Source organism: Uranotaenia lowii, chromosome 2 (assembly GCF_029784155.1).
Source record: "Uranotaenia lowii strain MFRU-FL chromosome 2, ASM2978415v1, whole genome shotgun sequence".
NCBI classification, from domain to species: Eukaryota; Metazoa; Arthropoda; class Insecta; order Diptera; family Culicidae; genus Uranotaenia; species Uranotaenia lowii.
The window spans coordinates 16133144-16146578 of record NC_073692.1 but is presented as its reverse complement, the minus strand read 5'-3'; positions in this window follow the sequence as shown (position 1 = coordinate 16146578).

Sequence of the window (13435 nt, the reverse complement as noted above, 5' to 3'; positions counted from 1 at the left end):
CTTCAGCTGAACCAAGATCAAGTCCGTTCATCATTGCAGGGCAGCTGTTAAGCGATGCGTTAGAATATTACGCCATCATCGACGGAACCAACCGCAGCTTGCTCCTCCAATGCATCAGGACACATTTTTCGGATTATGAGTAAGAACTTGATCGTGAGTTTCATCAATCGGGATCCAACTAGACAAACGGGAAGTAAAAAGAATCACGAAAGAAAACTCGATTAATAGATTCGGAATTTCAACAAGATGGAACGGATTAAAACGGAAAGTGAAACTTATTTGCTCTCACCGGGGCAGCTCCGAATTGTAGAAATCTGCTGCCTGACAAGAGCGAATTTACTTCCGACAGGAACAAGGTCACAAAATCTATTGGAAAGTCAGCAGCCTCAAAGACCAGAAATCCTTGTAAAAGTGTGCGACCTTTCTTGCTCGACCCCGCCTGGAAGTGAACAAAATTTTCAATTAGAAAAATTACCGCAGGAATTACAGGTATCAGGAAATGAGAACTCGGTGCTCTCCGGTTGTTGCTCAGCCTCCTCGTTGGTTTTGCCCGTCATGATTGCGAATCGGCTTAGCTCGAGGGGAGAGGAAAATTCACTTCTCGGGGGCTTTTCGCTTGAAATCAGTTACACTGGTTACACTTCCGGCGATCACCGAATGCCGGATTATCTGGTTCCACAGTTTATCACTGGATAAGAGAAAAAAACTATTTAATACTGAGGCAGTTTGGACCGATGCGATTGAAAAGAAATCCAAGCATCCAGCTCGCGCACGTGAAATAAAAGCTTCGTTCAATCGTTAGTAAAAATCGGTTTCAACTGGTTTCTGTTAACTGATAGATGTTCAACGAGCCAATGTTTTGGTCGAAACTAGTCAGGTCGTTGTTCAATGGAGCAAGTTGAAACTAGTCGAAACCAATCCAGCTCGGCAGCAGGATTAGTTTCGACTTGGTAGAAGTCGGTCGAAGTCAATTGGAAAGAGACAGGTGATCAACTATCAATCCATTTCTACTTGTTTCGACCCGTTTCTACTAGAGTTGATTGAACAGACATAAAGAAATCGTTTGCTGTTTCTACAGCGCAAGCGAGATGCCACATCGCGGTTATCAGAAAGAGACAGTTGCACTCAAAACAGTCAGAAAAGGACGCATAAAAATTTGACGTTTCTGTTGACAGCGACACTGATTTACAGTTTTCGGTGTTGTTTTACCGAAAATTTCCGGGAAGGAGATTTGTTTACATAATAATAAGCGAACATCGGTAATTCAATGCCGGATTTACCGAACTCGGTGAAAACAAGACGTCAGATTGAACAATTACCGAAAAAATTTGAATTACAGAACTGGTTCTGTAAAATAAATTACCGAACTCGGTAATTTTCGTTTACTGTGTGTGATCACGCCCTCGATCTCTACGTCTCGAGACGGGATGTAGACACGGTACTCAAGGTTTATGAAATTGCTGGCTACAATTTCATTTGCGGCTTTCCGGTCAGCCACAACAACGCGCAGCTTATTCGGACGTACTTTTGTAATACTAGATACAGAGGGCCACCTCGCCAGATCTTTGGTGATCTGTACCACATTTAGTTGCTTACCGTTTACTTTGGGCCGGATGAAAACCACCCAAGGTCCAGTGAGAGATGAGCCCTCTGTGTATTTTCGGAGCCGGGTTGTTCCACTCTTAATCGAGGGCGATAAAGAATTATCACCAACCTGAGTATGGATCGCATTTGAGGGACCAGAATCATCTGTATCCTCCAAATGCTCTTCATTCTCGTAGGTGAAATTCTCATCGTCCTCGGTTGAGTCGTTTAACTCCCCGCCTTCGTCCATTTTTATCAACGGAGACACAAGTGCCTTCCGTTTTCAAAATATAAACGAAGCACAAAAAATCCAAAATATAATAAAGTGAAAATGATAGTGTAGGGAAAGAGAAATAAAAAGAAGTTACAAACTTGTTTCCTTAATCTTAATCGTTGATTTTTTTTGAGTGTCAGCGATGGTCCAAATTTCCAATCTCCACAATGGCCGACCGCCACGTGGTTTTCGTCTGATCTGATAAAACTCCGTCCGTATTGCCTGTCCGCCTTGACCAGGACGCAGATGGTCGACAAATTGTGGTTACCTGGATCTGTTGGTTCCCCGATAACGGCAATCAAGTCCGAATTATTCGGGCTTCCAAAAGGATCCACCCGCCGTTGCGGTAGATTTTATCCGATGGATCCAACTGTCTGGAAGGAATACTCCTTTTCCGATCGTGTGATAATGCAACCACGGTCTAATTATAATCGCACTTGTACTGCTTGTACCACTAACTTCACAACTTTGATCACTTTTTCAACGCTATTGTTTTTTGCACTAACAAGCGAAAAAAAACGCGACCGCCTTCGGCGAGTGATGCCAAAACCAATGACGATTAATCTTCTTCAACCTTATTTGAGTATTTTTGTTTCTTAGTGTAAGTCGGAGTGTCTTCACTGACACGGCCATACACTCAGCCGAAAAGAAAACATTAAATTCACCTAGATTTTCACGTAGGCCCTCGCTACGTGAATTTTTGTTTGATTTACGTGAAGCACCTAGAAGCTAATATGAAATCACTTAATCCTTACGTGAAATTCCTATAGTTGTCATGCTTTCAAATCAAAGACACGTTCGATTTACGTGAAAATCCAGTGAACCGCCGATCACAAACGGGTTTGTTGAATTTTATGTGATGTTCACGTAGCTCCGAATGGCTCAATTACGTGAAATCTTTGTGAAAGAAAAAAAGTAACCAATATGGCGCGCGTGAATCCAAGTTCTATCGGCTGCCAAAAGAGAAGTTTTTTTTTGTGACGGAGAAGTTGTAATTTCGTAAGTATAGTAAAAATATCACTGTTTGACTGTTATTTACATATTTTGCCATTTCAACAGGATGCGGAATTGGAGCAGCTGGGACGATCAGCCAACCGCTATATGGAGCCAAATTGAATACAATTTTCGAAGACGTGTGAAGTGAGTAGTGAAATATAAAGTGCAGTAAAATTGTAAATAGTTAAGTGTAACTAAATAAATATTGTGATGTGTTATTAATTCAGCTTAATAAAATCTTTTCTCCGAATAAATTATTTTTTATTGCATTGATGTGAAATACAACACAAAACGTTCATATTTTAATTAAATCTACGTGAAAAGTATGCAGTAGATCGAATCCTTATTCACTTCCGATCTACATTATTTTCACGTACGCTTCACCTACAACTCATATGAAAATTACGTGAATTTTGCTTGCTGTGCGACTTCTGTTTGCTACCTGAAATTCACGTAGGTTTCACGTGATTTTCATGGTGGCAAAAATCTATGTACATTTTCACGTAGCGCTCATGTGAAAAGTTTTTTCGGTGTATGTTTACAGATAAACAAATTCGTCAACATGAGTCTTGAAGTTTTGGCAGGAATACTCCCTTTGAAAGATCGATTCAATTCGCGATTTCGAAGCTAATTTTTGACAGCTCGTGTGTGTGCAAGAAAATGTAAACAAACGGGTGGAAATACTAGCTTCTAATAAATCATTATTTTCTTTGATTTGGTTAGGATTTCCAGAAAATGACGGATACAGATTTGGAGTAGAAGGTTCAGAGATTATTGTGAGCTATAGGAGAAAATGTGTATGTACCGTGAAGCATTGCAAATCGACATAAAAAAAGGTCAATTTTTTACTACTCCAAAAACTATTCTCAGTATTTCACATATTTTTGAATGAAAACTCGAGCCAAATGCACATTTTCAATTGCAGTTTGTTAAAAGAGTAGTCAATTAACGTTCCTTTAAAATTTGGGAAAGACCCAACAATTGATAAGGTAGAATTTTTTATTCGAAAAAACATAAATTTTTGCTATTTTCTATTAGGTTTCCTTCTGCAGCTGCATACAATCAGGCGTAATAATTTTAAAGCTGGAAAGCGGATTTTTATATTTGATGGTGGTTGACATGAACAAAAATTATATCCTTGGATTACTACACAATTCAAGTTTACTTAAATGCTTTTCAATTGCCATCGTTCAAGGGTTATAAAATGTTTTGTATTTTTATCGGACCTCATGATCTCATTTTTTTTTTGGAAAATTTTATTGAAAATTATATTAATACAACCACTAGCCGTAGAAAATTTTAAATTAAAACTTAACATTTTATACTGTCTTAGGCTGAAACTATTTAAATTTTTATATAACGTTTTTATAAAATGAAACAACTAAACCAAATCCAATAGTTATAGTTTAAAGTAACAACGAGAAAATCGTTCTTTTATATAGACCAACGAGAATCGCATAAAGTTTAATATGAAGATATGATAAAAAATATTGATTATTGGCAAAAATTAAAAGTTAAGAAAATGGACGAAAAGATTGATTCACATAGGGGCCGTTCAGATACCACATGAACAGAAAAATGAGATTTTTGACCCCCTCCTCCCCCTCCGTGGACATTTGGCAAACCCCTGCCTCCCTCCCCGTATGTTCACGTGGACAGATTTGAAATTGTTTTTTTTAATCTAATTTGTTATAATTATAATTATTATTAATTTCAAAATTATCATATTTATAACTTGCTTTCAAGTGGCTACTAGTTGCTTAAACTTAAACTAGAAAGCTTTGCAATTTTAAGATTTTGATTAAAACATCTTAATATTTATTCACCTTAAGAAAATGTTTTGAAAGTAAGTATGTCCACGTGGACACTACCCAAACCCCTACCCCCCTCTCCGTGGAAATTTTCATACCCCCTCCTCCCCCCTAAGTTGTCCAGGTGGTATCTGAACGGCCCCATGTTAGTTTTCTCTGACCGACTGACTTTTTTAAAATGGAATTATCAGATAGAATTGACTCTCCTACCAGGCTAATTTATTTAAATTTACTTTAAAACAAACTCCAATTTTTCAAAGGAGTGTTTTTTTTTTCAAAATCATTTGGATTTATGAAAACTTAACTCGAACAATGTAAAGTTGTCTATAATTTATCGTTCACCCAGAATGTTGCTCACGCTACATCGTACTACCCCAGATGGCAGCAGCGCAGCTTCGAAAGAGCGGATTTACTATCACTTCGGTTCCTCATCAGGTGTGAGGTCATGAACCCATTGGTGATTGTAAATTTCGAAAGGTTACTTGAGCAAAATGTTCAAACCAGATTTATGTCTATATACCATATCCTCATGTCAATGCAGGTAAACCCTTCTTCGTATTCTCCAACTCGTGTTTGTAGCCCAGACTACGATCATTCTTCTGTCCAGTTTGATTTGTCTATGCAGCAGGAAATTCGTGGAATCCCGGATCCGCATCGTCCTCTTCTGATTCCAAGAATTTTCGAAGCTAAATATAGACACCCCGCATAAATGAGGATTGTTACCGAACGATTTCTCAAATAGTAAAAAGACGATTTGATAAAGTGTAAAAAAACGCTTAGCAAACGATTATTCAAACTGTGAAATACATTAGTTGAATCGTGAATTCCAAATTCACATTATTTTTAATATGTCGTTAGGTTATGTAATTGTTAAAAACTGTTAAAACACTTGTATGGAGGAACCGTTCTACATGCAGTCCAGGTTTGGTTTAAAAACCGATTGTGGAAAATGTATTTAGATCATCAGATTGTAATCGTTATAGTTATTTCGAGGAGCTCTCAGGCCTAAACGCCTACGTCAATAGTTCTTTAACGATTTGACTTTCATTTATTCCAACGTTATTCAAACTGTTCTGGAAATCGTTCGTGAAAAGAGCACGCACACAAACGCAAATTTTTATGTATATGGGAGATTTTCGGATAGGAATAGAAAATATTTTCTTATTGTATCATTTTATTTTATTTTTTTTTAAATATTACCATCTAATTTGCCGTATTTTGTCGTGTTTCCTGCTGTTCAATATTCCAATCAGCATGCCCTGTAGAACGTCCCGATGGTTCGGTGCCAAGCAATCCATAGCACGGTTTGGAACTGTGGGAGTTCCTGTAGCGTAACCTGGAACATAAGTAACGAAGTTATCGGATTTGCCTTAAGAAGATTTTAATTTTCACTTACCTGATATACAAAGTTCATCGTGCGTCTGCAATCGCTTATAGATTTTAATACTCCGTACAGGCTGATTGCACCTGCTCCAGCAGGCTGAGTTTCGATTTTCCGAGCCGCTCACGTTGCCAAAAGAAAACAAATTCTCCCGGCGTAACAATTTCAAAAAACGAAACGTCTGCATCAGTGGTGCCAGATACAATGTTTTAACAAGATTTGTATGGATATTGGGATGCAAAATTTTAAGGTAAATATTTTAAATGATCAGGATGATTATGGATAGAAATTTGAGATTATTTAAGAAACATTAATGAATTATTGATTCCAATAAAAAATTCCGTTCAATACAAATCAATGTTTCATGTAAACACCAATTTGATGTTTCTATGTCCTCAGTTTGCATCTATGGTGGAACACGCATAAAATTCTCATAGTTCACGTAAAAATCTTTGAGAAAAACTATTGCTGATGGTGAAAGCAGCAACAAAAACAACAAAAACCATTGATACTCTTAGCTCTATCCCCAACTGAAGAGAAAATAGAAAGATTTCAGAGGGAATTGCCAAAAATTTACCTCAAGTGTTGCATTCGGAATCTGCTTGATTTAAAAATACGACTCGTTTTCTACCTTATATAAAATGTAGAACAATGTTGTTTTGTGAAAAATTTTATTTGTTGCGACTGCTGTTGAATAAGGTTGCTTAAGATGCATTCAATTCATTCAAAAATGACTAATGGACAAAAATTGTAATTCCAGCGTACAGTCCTATCTGTCGCTGATAGTGTTCGTGATATTATGCTGATTATTTCACCAACACTTTTCAGTTTTGGGACAATCAACCTCAAAAACTGCCATGTTTGTCGACAAACTGCTCGTTTTTTGTACCGAGAGTTTCTGAGGTTAATTGTCCTGTCTCATCTGTACACGCTCAGCAGGTGTGCGTAAGAAATGTCAAAAACAACTCTATTGAAATTGTTCCGATGGATTCGCAAAGAAAAACTATGATAACCGAGCATATTTCATCTAAAGTTTTGTCAAAAGCATCGCAAAAAGTGAGACCTAAACTATTTAGTATGATATAAGTGCGTACCTCCCAAGTTCATTATCGAATTCGAAAAATCGAAACTCTATAGAGCCATAACAGAACATGAAAAAAAATAAAAGAAATATGTTTATAAATGCGTACTGATTTTTCGCAAAACTATTTGGCATCTTTGACCGGCGTTTCGTTCATTTTTGACATAACTCATGAACGGTATGGTTAACGGTTTGATATCAATTTAACGGTTACAGAAAAATTGAAGGAAATCGTTCATATCATTCTATCATCTTTCCAGATACCATCACCTTTTCACATGAAGGTTCATGTTTCGTTTTTATCGTTCAAATTTTTCGTTGAAGTAAAGTTAAATGAAACAGCTACGTTTACAGAGACAATCACTTTTTCTGAAGCTGTATATGTATCGTATAAACTGTTTGAGATATAGTTTTTTCGTATGCGGGACGTCGATGCTGATAAAATGTACTTTACCGATGGATCACTTATAGAGGAAACAACAGGATTTGGAGTGTTCAACGAAATATCCAGCGCATCTCACAGTCTCCAGTCACCATGCTCTGTATATGTTGCAGAGTTAGCAGCTATTCACTGGGCTTTGAATAGTATCGCCACACGACCTATTGAACACTACTATATTATAACTGATAGTCTCAGCTCTGTTGAAGCAATCCGCTCTATAAAACCAGGAAAATTCACGCCGTACTTCCTCGAAATGATACGAGATATATTGACCACTTTATCAAGACGTTGTTTTTCTATCACCTTTATCTGGGTCCCCTCACATTGCTCAATAGCATGTAACGTGTTTATCAAAATTGAGTATGATATGGCTTAAGCACCCTAAATTAATGAAATGCGTTCGAGCGTGTATGAATGACAACCGAGGGAAAACGTCAAAAAAAAAAAAAAGGAAAGGAGGCCACGCGGCAGAAAAACGGCTTTCGGTTCGGTTTCTCTTCTCGACGCGGGAAGGTGTGCTGACGTCGCGCGGCTGAATCGAGTTTTACTGGTGCGGGAAGAAAAAGTACCGGCGTTAGTGGATTTTCCGTCGATTGGCCGGGAAAATCGAAGAAAACGGCAGTTCATCCGGGATAGTGCTAAGCCCGGTGTGACCAGCTCAATTAAGCAACGAAAGTGAGCCCGCGATCCGTGTCGGAGACGAGGAAACAGGGAAACACGTTTTGGGGGAATAGGGAAGAATCCTCACCTCGTGTGCACCATCTTATTTCCCGAATAAGCCCCGTTGCAGAGCACCGATTTCTCGAGAGCCGAGGAAATTTTAGCTCCCGGAAAGCGAAGCACTTGCCCAAAATCACGTCGAATGTTCTTCCTTAGTGCATTTTCCGGAAAGAGGTCGGCAATATTCAACGGAAGAGAGAGGGCTTGACCTCGCCAAGGGAACTTCTCCGATCGTGCGTGAGGTCAAAGGAACCGTCGGTAGCGACGGAATCGAGATTTCATCGTGCAAGCAACGCGGAGGAAGAGAGAGCCAGGGCAGCGTGCGAAGAAATTGCGAAACTCGGAGGAGGTGCCGCGCTCACGTGAAGTCTGGTAGCGCGAATATCACCACGATGTCAGCTGCTGCTGCTGAAATTAGAAGGTGAGTGACACGCAATTTGTCTCACGATAGGGTGGCCGGCATTAGGCCGGAAGTTTAAGCCTTTTCTTTTTCTGGGCCACAAATTGCGCCACTTATAATTCGAGGGTCTCACTCGCTACATTGGCGCCCAACGTAAATGAATCCAATCACTGAAGCAATCACTATTATTGCTCAGTTATTTTGAAGTTATAATTGAGAATTTTTGAAGTTTTTGTGGCATTGTGTAAGTTTGTGCGACTTTTTGAATTAGTCCCACTTTTGTTCGTTACCACTACCATAAGTTATTAGCTCATTTAAACACTATGGATCCTTCTTGTCTAACGGAGGAAGAGATCAATTATGAATTGGCTCTGAGACACATTCCACGGCTCACTTCTATCAATCGCCGTGCAAGAGCAGTTCGATTACGTGCATTAATGCAAGAAGATGAAATTAGAGGAAGATTTTATGAAGATTCGTCTCACGTCATGGACGTTGAGCAAAATATTAGTACTTGCCAAGGCGCAATGCGCGAACTTTTACCTGAAATTGAAAACGCATTTAAGAGAAGCGATTTGGACTTTATTCGCCAAACTCGTTCTCGCTTGATTCACTACCGAAATAGACTAGACATAATTGAAGCTCCTAGTAAATTGTCGGATACTTTTTCAACGCTGTCTCTTCTCGTACAATTCACGCTCGAAGATGTTGACGACGCGCTCGGGAGAAAAAACAAACGTGCTACTAAATCTGTCAACGCGAATAGTGCATCTAATATGAGTGGTCCACCAGATGTCAGGGAAGAAGCTGAGGAAGTAGCAGCAGCTCAAGCAACAGCGAACGAAGGAGGAAGGTCAGCCAGGAGCACCGGAGCGATACCGAGGACGACTTCACAAGCTAATTCGTCAGATGCTTTTCGAGGTTTCGACGAAAACGGGAACGAACCGTGCAACAGCTCGTCCTTCAACGCTTCGCATCGTTCTGCAGCAGCATTTCCGGGCCAAGCCAGCCGAAACTTGCACGATTCAGCTACAGCTAGAGCATCGGGAATAAACATCAGGGGACGCAGTACAGCAGCAGCTAGTTCAAATCCTTGGCAGCAACACATCGACATTGCTGACTGGAATCCTTGGGAACCGCGGGACTCACAACGATCGAGGCAGCCGCACACTAAAGCCACATTAGGTTTTGGTGTCGGTGATACTCCACCACCACCTTACCGGGTTCCAAGATTCGATGCGGGTGAAGACAACGCTCGAGCTGAATACGACCGTTTGCGGGAAGAAATTTTGGCTGATTTGTGGCGACAAGGCTACGGCAGACAACACACAACTCCAGAAAACAATTTTGCTTTTGGCGAGGATCGAAGAACGAAAGCAATTCACAACTGGCGGCTACAGTACGAAGGTGAAACGGATGGAGTTTCTCTCAACACATTCCTGCTTCAAGTCGAAACCTTCGCGAATTCGGAAGACATTCCAGGAGAGCTGATCTTAAAGAACATCAAGCATTTCCTAAAGGGCGATGCTCTGCGATGGTACGTCAGCGCCTTCCGTCGTGGGAGTATTCGGACTTGGTCAGCATTCAAAGCAGAAATCCGGAAGCACTTCCTGCCGAGCAACTATTCGTACGTCGTTCGGGTAGAAGCTTATCACCGTCTTCAAGGAGAAGATGAGCCGTTCAGCAACTTCTACCAAGACATCGACATGCTTTTCAGCCACGTTCAGCCGCCGATGGCGGAGGAAGAGAAGCTGTTCATAATAAAAAAGAACGTCAACTCTACATACGCAGCTATTGCCGCCGCGCAGCACACTCGAACAGTCTATCAGCTAGTGGAGGCGTGCAAAGAATTCGACGACTTCAACAGACTTCAGCAGAACATGCGGCGCATGACAGTGCCTCACAGCGCGCTGATAGAACCTACGTTAGCAACTCCGGCACCAACGCGTCAACACAGGACGGCGATTCAGAACCAACGCTTCAGTCGTGTCAACGTGATGGAGGCGAATGCAGTGCAACGGGCGAAGCTGGAAACAGTGCAAATGGAAGGTGAAGCAACCGTATCGGAGGAGCGAAGCGACAGCGCGGATAGCAAAATCGAGATGCTGATACAACAGGTCGACGCCTTACGCATGAGGTTTGATCGCAACGAAGGAGCAGCTAGATCGCAGAACCAGATCCAGAGCAACGTTCAGCCGCAGCAACCAAGAGAAGTCAGGGACGCAAACAGGCAACGTCAGGCAGACAACGTATGCTGGAACTGCGACGAAGCTGGTCACCGCTTTACGGATTGCAGAAAGCCTCAAGCCATTCTATTTTGTTATCGTTGTGGGCAGAAGGGCTATTCACTCCGAAGTTGTCCGTCTTGTCAACACCGATCGGGAAACGCGCAGGCGGGGACTCAACCACAGAGGGAGCAGAATCCTCGCACTATGTAGACAATCCCTCAAGCATTCCAGAATTTCGTCAAATCAACACGCTTATCATCAATTTAGAAAACGACAACAGACCGCACGCCGTTGTAGACGTTTTAGGCGAGCAGATGACTGGGTTATTGGACAGCGGCGCAAATTGTTCGCTTCTCGGTGGTCGTTTGGTGGAAGTAGTCAACCGGTTGGGACTTCGCAAAACAGCTTTGGTTGGAGGTATCCAGACAGCGGATGGTACACAGCATCGTTGTGAATCCTTCGTTAGGCTTCCGATAGCATACAACGGAAAGAACGAGACGGTTCCAGTGATTCTTCTTCCTTCGTTACCAGATTGTCTCATCCTCGGGATGAATTTCTGGAATACCTTCGGGGTGCAAGCCATTTGTAGCACCATTAAAGCTGACATCGCCGAACAGGTCGAGGAGTCGGAGAGAATGAAGCCACTTAGCCAGCAGCAGCAGGAGATCCTAGCGAAGACGATTCAACTGTTTCCTGTAGCCGAAGACGGAAAGCTGGGAAGAACCGACATGTACAGCCATCGGATTGACATCGGTGAAGCCAAGCCTAGGAAACAGCGGTTTTATCAAATGTCGAAGTATGTACTTGAAGAGGTGAATAAAGAGGTGGATCGAATGATACAGCTGGATGTCATCGAGGAGGCTCGTTTCTCACCCTGGAATAACCCGTTAGTAGCTGTCAAAAAGAAGAACGGTAGTTATCGTGTTTGTCTAGACGCAAGGCACCTGAACAGCATCATGACGAATGAAGGCTACCCAATTCCACAAATCTCAGCGATCGTGAACAACTTGGGTGGATGCACATACATTTCCTCGATAGACCTCAAGGACGCGTTTTGGCAGCTGCCGCTGGAAGAGAACTCTAGGCCGTTTACAGCGTTCACCGTGCCGCAACGTGGACACTTCCAGTTCAAGGTAGTTCCCTTCGGACTTTGTACAGCTAGCCAAGCGTTAGCTAGGTTGATGACATACTTGTTCGCGGATCTAGAGCCACAGGTGTTTCACTATCTGGATGACATCATCATCTGTTCGCGCTCATTTGACGAGCACATTACGACGCTGGAGGAAGTCGCTGCCAGACTGCGACGCGCCAAGCTGACGATATCGAAGGAGAAATCGAAGTTTTGTAGAGCGGAGATGAAATATCTTGGGTATGTGCTCAACGAAAAGGGTTGGAACGTTGACGACGACAAGATCAAGTGTATTGTGCAGTTTCCGATACCGACGTCACGCAAGGAAGTCCAGAGGTTCCTGGGATTGTGCAACTGGTACCGCAGATTTATCGGGGATTTCTCCAAGATCGCTACTCCACTAACTGAGCTGACGAAGGCGAAAACAAAGTTCCAGTGGTCGGAGAAGGCGGAAGACGCATTCCTTAAGTTGAAGTCAGCATTAGTCTCGGCACCTGTACTAGCCATGCCAGACTACACTAAACCATTTTCCATCGCGTGTGACGCCAGCGACGTGGCGATAGGCGCAGTGCTGACACAGGAGTGGGAAGGAAGTACTCTGAAGGAAGTCGTCTGAAAGGAAGTACTCAGTCACCGAGAGAGAGTGCCTTGCGGTAATTCGGGCAATTGAGAAGTTTAGAGGATACGTGGAGGGCGTTCGCTTCGTCGTCTTCTGCGATCACGCCGCTCTAAGCTACCTGAAGCACATGAAGAACCCGACGGCGTTGATGAGCCGCTGGTTGTTACGCCTGAATGCCTTCGACTTTGAAATCAAGTACCGGAAAGGATCCATCAACGTTGTTCCAGATGCCCTTTCAAGGATCGCCACTGCCACGGTGTTCACAGTTTCTACAGTTCAGGACACCTGGTACACAAAATTGGTTGAACGCGTCGAGAAGGAAGGAGGAAAGTTCCCAGATTTCCGGCTAGTTAATGGCGAACTCTTCAAGAATTGCCTAGTCAAGGATGAGGTTGGAGCAACGACACACCGTTGGAAGAAGGTGGTGCCAACAGAAAAGAGAGCTGAGGTCATCCAGAAATTCCACGATTCGGCTTCTGCGGCACACCTAGGATTCCGGAAGACTTGGGCGAAGGTTCAAGCTCACTTTTACTGGCCAAAGATGATGCAGGACGTAGCGAAATACGTAAGAGGTTGCGACACTTGCAAGGCGTGCAAATCACCGACCACAACATTGATGCCGAGTATGGGAGCCATGAAACCAGCGAAACTGCCTTGGGAACTCATCTCAGTGGACTTTGTAGGCCCGTTCACTCGTTCCAAAGCTGGCAACACGGTGATGCTGGTAGTCGTTGATTGGGTGACGAAGTATGTGATTGCGCATCCGATGC